Genomic DNA, 11,925 nt, shown 5'->3' on the forward strand with positions numbered 1-11,925 from the left:
AACATTTCCCTATCTCCTAATACAAGTTTATCCTAACCTAACCTACATAACAGTGAGTGGGCAGTGATGTAGAAGGTACACAGCTGGACATGACAACGCACAACTTTCCCTAAGCTCTCCCGCCTCATCACACATTCCCTTAGTGCCTGTATCACAGACCTGCTCACTCCAGACACTCCACAACATAAACACGCCTTTCATTGCTCAAGATGAAGTGAAAGCAAGCATGTACCATCACCATTATTAAAATTGGCCATGTTTATCACCATTCCCAAGGCTAGTGTTAAAGAGAATACGCATGCTCGCATACCTGCAAAGTAAACAATCCAAAGAATAATATGATGCGTCCGTAATCTACTGCGCTCTCTCTCTCTCTCTCTCTCTCTCTCTCTCTCTCTCTCTCTCTCTCTCTCTCTCTCTCTCCACATAAATAATTTATATTTCCACATAAATAATAAGTAATCAGTAAGCAGAAAAAAAAAAGCACCGAGCAGACTTGATGACGTCAGCCATGATGGCGACGCGCACCGCTGCCAACACACCCCGAGACATCACCGTCCTCTACAAAAGGTACTGTCGAAATGGAATGGAAAATAAGAGGCGAAGAGAGTGCGGATATCCATTTGTCAACAACGCAATCGTGACATAATCTGATTTACGCTAAAATGAGACTTGTTAGGGGGAACAGTTACTGCGCAGGTGGTTCTCCACCAGCATGGATAACCACCATCAGATCAATCAGTACTACACCACTGCTATAGTATCTTCCTTACTTAATAGATAATGCCAATGGAACAGTTAAGCTGAACAAACATCGAATAAACACCACAAAGTAACGAGCCAGAGAGAGGGAGCTTTAAAAGTCGAGGAGACGAGATCCTTCTATCCTTCTCCTCCCTTTCCTCTCTTCCACTTTAATCAACATGAACACGTATCTTTTATTTCGAAAGTAGAGATTCAGAATAAGATTTGCACGTGCTTCTGTCACTTCACACATAACAAATAAGCAGTACTTATGACAGAATTCCATTAGTCTTATTATCTACGTGTTATATTTGCATCGACATTTAAGGGTGCCAACATATCCGAAATACGATTCAGCGCTGCTAAATATTATAATGCCTTAATAGTACATTTTTACAATCTCCTTCACTCTGAACAACAAAATGAATGAAACGACTAAATACAGTAGTGAGTGGTACGGCAGAACATCGTTTAAGACACACTGAAATATAATATACGAAATAGAAAATGGAAGCAGAGCACAGATGTATCGCAAAGGTTGGTACTCCTGTCCGCTACCGCCTGTTCCGTCACTTCGCTCTTCCGATAGTCACCACCACCACCACTGTTTTCCCACTGTAACGACCAGAATACTGGGCCTGATTTGTACTCAGTGACATTGTAATTGCTAGATATGTATGTAATGAGTGGATTCACGTGGAGGTGGGGAAGCGAGGGTGTGCGAGGTGATTTAAGAACCTGACGAAACAGGGAAGCCAGAGAGCAGTTGCCCGCCTGACCTCTCATGCCCCTGCCTGCCTACTTCCACCTGTACGCCTGTCCGCCTATATTTCCTGTATGTATTGTTGTTTACTCGCCTTCGTGAAATACAGCTGGAGAGCGTGCGTGTGGCTTTTCTTCCTGCCCCCCTACTTCCAGCGTGACACCACTCCCTGCAATCACACCTACCTTGCACATGTACGATATTGCCTCTGGGATCATTAAGTTTAATAAGCAACAAAGCATTAACATTAATTACAACTCCCGGAGAGCTTCAAGAGTCAAGACAAGACGTTACCAAACAAGCCTACCTACTAACTACACGCATAGTTCTCCTCACTCCTTCACCTCAATTTAACTCATACTACGGTGGAAATCGAGACAAATCTCACCTTCTATTTCCACAACGTAAAGGCCCACACGTCCATCACCATATATCGTCACGAGGGTTCTTTCACGCTCACTCAGTACAAAGCAACAGCACTACGCATCGCCGCTGCTACCTGAGACTGCAGGGAGGCGCCAGCGAATGACTGCGGCTTGTGCCCACCTGTGACGTAATTCTCGGATGGCCATGTGCAGGGCTACCAACTCTTCCACCACGACATACCTGCGGAAGGTGAACGTTTATCTGTAAATGTATGATTACAGATAAAGGATATACATACATGCAATACATACATACATACATAAATTCATATGGCAGTATCAAAAGTATATACTGAACCATGAGACAGACGCAAAACACCTATTCTCGTCAAGCCTGAGAAGGTCATTCAAATATCATTAAAAATAAACGGGAAATGATTTGAAAAGTAAGAATCTCAACAGATAGACAGAAGGATTGGCTGACTGACTTTAAGGATAGAAGGAAGAGGAATTGGAAGAAGGGCTGGTACTCCTGCCTTCCCTCCACTCTGTCCCTCCCTCCTCCCTCCGTCCCCATTCCCTGCCTCTCTTACGCCCTCCTACATTCCCTCCTTACGCCATCTCTTCCCCGCCCTCCCTCCCTCCCTCCCTAAATCTCTAAAGGTAAAATATTCACGAGATGTTATTTACACAAGAGTTCTCATTCATCCAGCACCAAAGTTTTCAGAGTGACACAAAACGTACTCCTTAAGTAAATAATGGTATAGATAATCCAATCTACCTACTACTACTACACACTCATTACCAAACACTCCAACTACCATCTTCTTTTGTGCATGACAACACCACAATTAATAATCCTCAGGCTATTGCAGAGGCATTTAATGATCACTTTAGCTCAATCGGTAATTCAGTGGCCAGGAACTATAGTGATATTCAGTTTTGCTATAAAGATTATATGCCTTCCCCAGTCCCTTTCTCTTTCTTTTTAAGGCCAGCAACACTAATTGAGGCTAACTCCATCATCAAAAACATTAAAGGTTCTTCATCTGGGCACGATGAAATTAACATCACAATTATAAAAGAATGTAGTAACATATTTTCACCTTTTTTTTAGTTTTTATCATAAACAAATCTTTTTCGAGAAGGTTGCTTCCCAAATCATTTACAAATATCCCGTACAGTGCCAATCTTCAAGAAAGGAGATCATTCTGTAATCGATAACTATAGACCAATCTCTATTTTATCTAATTATAGCAAGATTTAAAAAAAAAAAAATAATGGCTTCCAGGCTAATGAATTACTTCACTAAACGTTCACTATTTAATTCATCACAATACGGATTCAGACCTAAATATTCGACTGAGTTTGCTGTCCACCATCTCTGCCAGAACATGTATAATGCTATGGATGCTGAATTGTATCAACTCACGGTTTTTTGTGATCTATCAAAGGCTTTCGAGACAATATCTCACAACATCTTGTTACAAAAATTGCTTGTGTATGGAATACGAGGTAACGCTCATAAATGGTTTCATAGTTATTTATCACACAGGAAACAGTTCACCTCCTACAACCGCTACTTTTTTTTTATATACATAAATGACATTTATTCCTCAAGTGATAAACTTAAATTCATTTCATATGCAGATGACAGTACAGTTTTCCTACAGGGTAATAATATCGATAATTAAACAAAATATCTACGTGGATAAAGAGTAACAATTTAACATTAAATTTAAATAAAACTAAATTCATGGTGACAAGCCCTCTTATGTCTCACCCATTGTGTCCACCAACAAAAATAGATAATGCTTTAATAAATGAAGTGACCGAATGTAAGTTTCTAGGGATAACTATTGATAATAAGTTGAAATGGAAAAATCACATTGACATCATTAATTCTAAAATATCTGTATTAACCGGTGTTATATTTAAACTTTGGGAATTTATAAGTGGAAAATATTTAAGACAAATTTATCTTTCATTAATATATCCTCATTTACAGTACTGCAGTGCAATCTGGGGAGGAGCATATAACATATACACTGATAGTCTTTTGATCTCCCAGAAAAAGCTGCTTCGAATTTTTTTTTTTTTTTTTTCAAAAGTCGATACGCGCATACGAAAGAATTATTTAGTAATCACAAGTTATTAACTGTCCCTGACATTAATAAAGTACAAACCAGTCTATTTATTCATAAGTCATTACACTCCCTCACCACAGACCAAGGTTTCACACTATTTCCTCACAATGTTACACGCAGACCTTTCCATTTTCGCTTACCACTGTATAGAACTTCCCACGCAAAACAAAGCCTTCTCTTCAGAGGCTCTCACCAATGGAACACTTTGCCGGAGTCACTCACTACGGGTACCAATTTCATTTCATTTTAAAGAAAACTTATGAAAACAGTATTCAATAGCTATTAACATGTGACACTGATATCTTGACATCCCTGTTAAAAATTTGTCATATATGTGTAGCATACATGTCATTTAATTTGTATTCGCTGACCTCTGTATATTAATATGTTAAGGTGTATTTATATGTAATTAACATGACTTATTACTTAGATATGCTGCATTATTATTAATCATTATTATTATTATATTATTATTATTATTATTATTATTATTATTATTATTATTATTATTATTATTATTATTATTACTATTATCATTGTTATTATTACTAATATTGTTATTATCATTATACTATTGCTTTTATTATTATTATTATTATTATTATTATTATTATTATTATTATTATTATTATTATTATTATTATTATTACTATCATTATTATTATTACTATTATTATTATTATTATTATTATTATTATTATTATTATTATTAGTAGTAGTAGTAGTAGTAGTAGTAGTAGTAGTAGTAGTAGTAGTAGTAGTAGTAGTAGTGTTAGTATTAGTATTAGTATTTGTATTAGTATTGATATAACTATTATCATTATTATTATTATTATTATTATCAGTTATTATTATTATTATTATTATTATTATTATTATTATTATTATTATCATTGTTGCTATCATTATTATTATTACAATTATTGTTGTAGTTTTTTTTTGGGTACTATTGCTTTAATTTTCTTTAAACTTACATACTGCAACAGACTTATGTAAATAATTGAAACATGTAAACAGTTGGTCGGCCTTCACTGCTTCGCCTTTACATATAATAACATCCAAAATAAGTCCATAGAGAGCAAAAGCTCAATGGACGAATGGCTCACTACATTTGTATGTATATCAAACTTGTATCCTACTATAAGGCAAATAAATATATCAATATCAATTTCAATATCTCTCTCTGTCTATCGTCTCCTGCTCTCAGAAGTGGACACACACACACACACACACACACACACTTACATGAATTGTCCAAAAGGCTTCATTATCATGTTCGATGACTTGTTAATCACTTCATGGTCATTGGGCGTATAATGGGTTGATTTCATGTGCATCTGTACAAGGGAACAGAGTGCAGACAGGTTCACAGAAACATGAAGTCCACTGCCTTCCTCGAAAATGAATGCCCAAAGAAAACGAAATGACAGTTCCTATGAGCGGTTATTTATTTATTTATTTATTTATTTATTTTTATGTAGGAAGGACACTGGCCAAGGGCAACAAAAATCTAATAAAAAAAAATGCCCACTGAAATGCCAGTCCCATTAAATGGTCAAAGCAGTGGTCAAAAATTGATGAATAAGTATCTTGAAACCTCCCTCTTGAAGGAATTCAAGTCATAGGAAGGTGGAAATACAGAAGCAGGCAGGGAGTCCCAGAGTTTACCAGAGAAAGGGTTAACTCTTGCGTTAGAGAGGTGGACAGAATAGGGGTGAGAGAAAGAAGAAAGTCTTGTGCAGCAAGGCCGTGGGAGGAGGGGAGGCATGCAGTTAGCAAGATCAGAAGAGCAGTTAGCATGAAAATAGCGGTAGAAGACAGCTAGATATGCAACACTACGGCGGTGAGAGAGAGGCTGAAGACAGTCAGTTAGAGGAGAGGAGTTGATGAAACGAAAAGCTTTTGATTTCACCCTGTCTAGAAGAGCAGTATGAGTGGAACCCCCCGAGACATGTGAAGCATACTCCATACATGGACGGATAAGGCCCTTGTACAGAGTTAGCAGCGGGGGGGGGGGTGAGAAAAACTGGCGGAGACGTCTCAGAACACCTAACTTCATAGAAGCTGTTTTAGCTAGAGATGAGATGTGAAGTTTCCAGTTCAGATTATAAGTAAAGGACAGACCGAGGATGTTCAGTGTAGAAGAGGGGGACAGTTGAGTGTCATTGAAGAAGAGGGGATAGTTGTCTGAAGGTTGTCTCGAGTTGATTAATAGAGGAATTGAGTTTTTGAGGCATTGAACAATACCAAGTTTGCTCTGCCCCAATCTGAAATTTTAGAAAGATCAGAAGTCAAGCGTTCTGTGGCTTCCCTGCGTGATATGTTTACCTCCTGAAGGGTTGGACGTCTATGAAAAGATGTGGAAAAGTGCAGGGTAGTATCATCAGCGTAGGAGTGGATAGGACAAGAAGTTTGGTTTAGAAAATCATTAATGAATAATAAGAAGAGAGTGGGTGGCAGGACAGAACCCCGAGGAACACCACTGTTAATAGATTTAGTAGAAGAACAGTGACTGTCTACCACAGCAGCAATAGAACGATCAGAAAGGAAACTTGAGATGAAGTTACAGAGAGAAGGATAGAAACCGTAGGAGGGTAGTTTGGAAATCAAAGCTTTGTGCCAGACTCTATCAAAAGCTTTTGATATGTCCAAGGCAACAGCAAAAAGTTTCACCAAAATCTCTAAAAGAGGATGACCAAGACTCAGTAAGGAAAGCCAGAAGATCACCAGTAGAGCGGCTTTGATGGAACCCACACTGGCGATCAGATAGAAATTTGTGAAGTGATAGATGTTTAAGAATCTTCCTGTTGAGGATAGATTAAAAAAAACTTTAGATAGGCAGGAAATTAAAGCAATAGGACGGTAGTCTGAGGGATTAGAACGGTTTTTACACCCTTTTTAGGAACAGGTTGAATGTAGGCAAACCTCCAGCAAGAAGGAAAGGTAGATGTTGACAGACAGAGCTGAAAGAGTTTGACTGGGCAAGGTGTAAGCACGGAGGCACAGTTTCGGAGAACAATAGGAGGGACCCCATCAGGTCCATAAGCCTTCCGAGGGTTTAGGCCAGCGAGGGCATGGAAAACATCATTGTGAAGAATTTTAATACGTGGCATGAAGTAGTCAGAGGATGGAGGAGAGGGAGGAACAAGCCCAGAATCGTCCAAGGTAGAGTTTTTAGCAAAGGTTTGAGTGAAGAGTTCAGCTTTAGAAATAGATGTGATAGCAGTGGTGCTGGGTTGATATCATATAAGGGAACTTTACAAAGTAAATGCTCCTGACAAATGGAATGTACCAAAAACCGATACAGGCTAGATATTTGTCATGAATCAAATGAAGTGTTGGGCCTTTATTCTGGAACACTAAGTTAAAATTATTTACATGTGGCAAAATGTAATTCAAGAAATGTAGATAGCAGACTATTGCTTGATCCTCTAGTGCCTTCCTAATGTTTTCAGCAGCCAGCAACCTACAATCATAAACCTTACTCTGAAAATACACCTTTGGGGCACTCCACTGCTCCATAACCCTTGCCACAGCCTCATGTAATGATAACCACCTTGTTGCACTACCATGTAGTATTTTATGCTGTTTTAAATTGCAGAAACCCTGGAATTCCCGAAACTCAGATTTCCTCTTTCCGCTATGTGCAAAATAATTCTATATGTTTCGTGGCAATTCCTCGCATGCACGAGGCAAGGTTTTAGCTGCTTCACTAGCACACAAATGGATGCTGTGGAAGACACATCTAAAGACAGTAATGCCAGGACGTTCTTCTCTCAGTCTGCTGGTGACGCTGTTGTAGTTACCCATCACATTTGATGCACCGTCTGATGCGAAACCAGTCAGATTGTCTAATGGGATATTATCAAGTAGCAGACACTGTTTTGTTATGTTAAACAAACCCTGACCAGTTGAACCGTTGGCACCATTATATACATCTACAGGTCCAACATAGCAATTTTGATACCACTTTCTTCTTCATCAAAATATTTTGTCACAATTGCCAAAGATTTTGTTTCACTACAGTCTGTGCTTTCATCAACAATAATACTGAATTTACACTTCCTAAGTTTCTCAGCCAAACATTCATAGGAGAATTTACCTAATTTGTTTACAGTATTTGTGCACTTCATTCTTTTCATGGACATTTCAGCAGCAATTTTTGAGTCTGGGAACATTCGTTTGTTTAGGTCTATTAGGTGATCACAAATGATGAACGGTAGATTGTGTTCCGCTAGGAATACAGAAAAAAGTATTGTTGCGTAAGTAACACCACTTGTCACACCACCTGTCACAAGGGGAGGTGCATGATAGTCGTGATCTTCAATGTGGAAGTTCTGTTGGTCATTTTGAGATGTGCCTGGTTGGGGAGACTGACCGTTATTTCTTGGTATGGTCTGTCGCCTTTCTTCTAAGTTAGTATGCTGCCTTGATTTACAGTGACGCTTGAGGCAAGTAATTTCTGCTGTCAAATATTTGTGACACGCTCGACAGTACGCCCGTTTCTTGTCTCCTTCAACTCTCGCCAGCCATGCTTTGAACAAATCGTTTGACAACCACTTTTCTTGGAAACTATGACGTGTAGCCATGGTGATAACTGTTGTAAAAATACTTTCAGTTACATCAAAGTACGTTTAATGGATAGCAAACAAGATAAATACATTTCACTCAAGTGTACGTTTGCATCCTCACTTCGTTTTCTATCTTGAGAGTAAGTAACAAACTAACTTAAGGGTAACTTAACAATACGTATTTGCTCTGTCAGAAGAGTGAAACAACGATAATGTTAATATATTAGCTGTAATACAGAGTAACACTCACATGATATAAGATGCAGTACGTGTTGGTAATAGATGTGGCACCTCAAAATGCTTCACGCTGATGGAATTCCACGTAAACCCAAAGAAGTCTGGGTCTCTTCTGACAGTTTCCGCAGGCAAATATCACTGACAGCCTCTGGTTGTCTAACAGTGACAGATAATGCATTAAGTCCGCAACTAAAACAACGGTACGGGTTGAATTGTTAAGTTTCATAACATTATTCTTAATACAATATTTGTTTCATTCATAAAATTGGCGAAAACAGCATTCCGGAAATATTTCCGCTGGTCACGTGACTTCCGTAGGGTGACGTGTCTGTACGTTTAGCAGACGAATTTCCGTCAAACAGCAGCACTACTTTTTCACTACTACTTTTTTTTTTTTTTTTATGTAGGAAGGACACTGGCCAAGGGCAACAAAATCCAATAAAAAAAATGCCCACTGAAATGCCAGTCCCATAAAAGGGTCAAAGCAGTGGTCAAAAATTCATGAGTAAGTCTCTTAAAACCTCCCTCTTGAAGGAATTCAAGTCATAGGGTGGAAATACAGAAGCAGGCAGGGAGTTCCAGAGTTTACCAGAGAAAGGGATGAAAGACTGAGAGTACTGGTTAACTTTTGCGTTAGAGAGGTGGACAGAATAGGGGTGAGAGAAAGAAGAAAGTCTTGTGCAGCGAAGCCGCGGGAGGAGGGGAGGCATGCAGTTAGGAAGATCAGAAGAGCAGTTAGCATGAAAATAGCGGTAAAAGACAGCTAGATATGCAACATTGCGGCGGTGAGAGAGAGGCTGAAGACAGTCAGTTAGAGGAGAGGAGTTGATGAGACGAAAAGCTTTTGATTCCACCCTGTCTAGAAGAGCAGTATGAGTGGAACCCCCCGAGACATGTGAAGCATACTTCATACATGGACGGATAAGGCCCTTGTACAGAGTTAGCAGCTGGGGGGTGAGAAAAACTGGCGGAGACGTCTCAGAACACCTAACTTTATAGAAGCTGTTTTAGCTAGAGATGAGATGTGAAGTTTCCAGTTCAGATTATAAGTAAAGGACAGACCGAGCATGTTGAGTTTTCTCTCTCTCTCTCTCTCTCTCTCTCTCTCTCTCTCTCTCTCTCTCTCTCTCTCTCTCTCTCTCTCTCTCTCTCTCTCTCCTCGAGGTTCTCACTGGAGGTTCGGTTCCCTCAAATTTTCCTCCGGCAGAAGTTTCCCTCCGAGGCTGGTGAAGTATGCGTTCTGAGTGCCTTCCAGCTCTTTATTCAGTGGCTGGCTTCCTCATGACGGCACACCACGCCGCGCCTGCTGACTGACTCTGACAACACCCTGTCCAGGAGCGATTCCTGCGTGGTAATGGTCTGCACATGAACTTTAAAAACACTCTAAATCATCGCCTTCACTCGCCCTTAAACACACACACACACACACACACACACACACACACACACACACACACACACACATTTTTTATACAATATTTTTATTTGAGTTCCTTCTTGGCGTGCAGGTGTGGACGTGGAGAGGTGATGAAGGAGGAGAAGGGAGGAGAGCAACAACAACAACAACAACAACAACAAAGAAAATGACTACATTACTTACAAAATCCTGTCTTTACAAACTTACAAACCAGTACACTGCTTCTCCATCTTATCCTGTGTTCCTGTGGGTGTGTGCGCGTACCTAAGCGCGAAAAACAAAAACGTAGCACCCTCATTACAACATTAACCTTCACACGCCTCAACATCACCTAATCACCAACCCGTGTGACCCTCGTGGACTGGAGGTGCTGGCGGCGCGTGAGTGTGGCCAGCAGTAGTATTTACCTTAGTCCTCGAGCGCCCTGCGGAGATGTCACGGACTCTCGGTTGAGGTTCCTGGAGGACAACGTACACACCGTGGGGTTTGGGTACGAAGGGGTTGATCAGGGGGACGAAGAGGTGAGATCGCATGGTGGCGTGGGGATGTAAACACAGCGATGCGCACTGGCCAGGGATCATTCACAGCATTTAAAGCTTCCACATGCCGCAAAATTTCTCGTCAACTTAATTTTCTTTCGTTTGCCATCGATGTGTTCAGGTTTTCTTAGGTGTTTACTATGTCGTGTTTCAGAAAAAAAAACACTTTAGTTTAGTCAGGAAGCAACAGCCACAATTACGCTGGCAGCAGTGCCCACGTCCACGGTGCTCACAACAGAGTGGCTGGCGGCGGGAGTGTAAAGGGCAGTGGGGCAGCTGAATCTCTCCCAGCCGGGGCTTATTAATTATGAAGACTCAAGGTTATTCTGGAAAGAGAACACCTTGACGCGAGCTGCATCCATCCCCAGAGTACACAGCGAACCACTCATCTTGGCGTGTGAGGATGTGTGCTTAATTCTTCACCTTGTATGAGTGCGCCTTCAATGTTTTCATCCCCAGAATACACAGCCAGCTTTTGAAGGTAGCTTTGGAGGTTTTCAGATGGCGCACGTGAGGATAAGCGCTCATTCCTTCACACAAGAGAATGTACGAGTGCACCTCCCGGAAGTCAGTGATTTATGTAATATCTCAAGGCTTCAGAATATACGGACAGCGATTCACGTTAGCTTTTGAGGTTTTCAGAGAGGACTGGCACTTAATACTTCACAACAGACGACACTTTCCGAAGGCCAGTGATTTATGTAGTGTTTCAAGGCTTCAGAACAGACCGAGAGCCATTCACGTAAGCTTTTCACGTTTACAGGAAGTATATGATATGATAAGCGCTCAGTCCTTCACATAAAACAGTTTATTAAGGCATCTCCCAAAAGCCAAAGATTCATGTAATGCTTCAAGGCTTCAGAAGGAACACTCGCTTCACAAAGGTATCGGTGCATACTCTATAATAAACATTTCGAGACCAGTGACAATACGTATTGGGAAAGGAGTGCTGAGATGCCAGCCTTCATGTACAGGTAGAGATGTATTTCGACAGTCTCATTCCACACGTTTCGAATCACTATATAGAAGTACCCATACACTGATCCTTTCCATCTTGGCTGCGTAATCTAAATACAATACTACGGTCAATTCAAGTGTCGATCATGCCGTGCACAGATAGTCTTTGGAGTGAGTGTGTGTGT

At 40.3% G+C, this 11,925-nt stretch overlaps 1 long non-coding RNA gene across 1 annotated transcript in view; it reads right to left on the reverse strand.

Annotated features, from left to right (window-relative positions):
- The window catches only part of LOC135093698 (uncharacterized), a 14,675-nt gene extending 3,177 nt beyond the window's left edge, over positions 1-11,498 (reverse strand). The window contains exons 1-2 of the long non-coding RNA XR_010263467.1: positions 10,652-11,498; positions 1,896-2,113 (exon numbers count right to left, since the gene is read on the reverse strand). This is a non-coding gene — a long non-coding RNA (uncharacterized LOC135093698). The remainder of the gene's footprint in view (positions 1-1,895; positions 2,114-10,651) is intronic.
- Between the last annotated feature and the right edge of the window lie 427 nt (positions 11,499-11,925).

This window comes from Scylla paramamosain, chromosome 43, assembly GCF_035594125.1.
Source record: "Scylla paramamosain isolate STU-SP2022 chromosome 43, ASM3559412v1, whole genome shotgun sequence".
Lineage (NCBI taxonomy): Eukaryota > Metazoa > Arthropoda > Malacostraca > Decapoda > Portunidae > Scylla > Scylla paramamosain.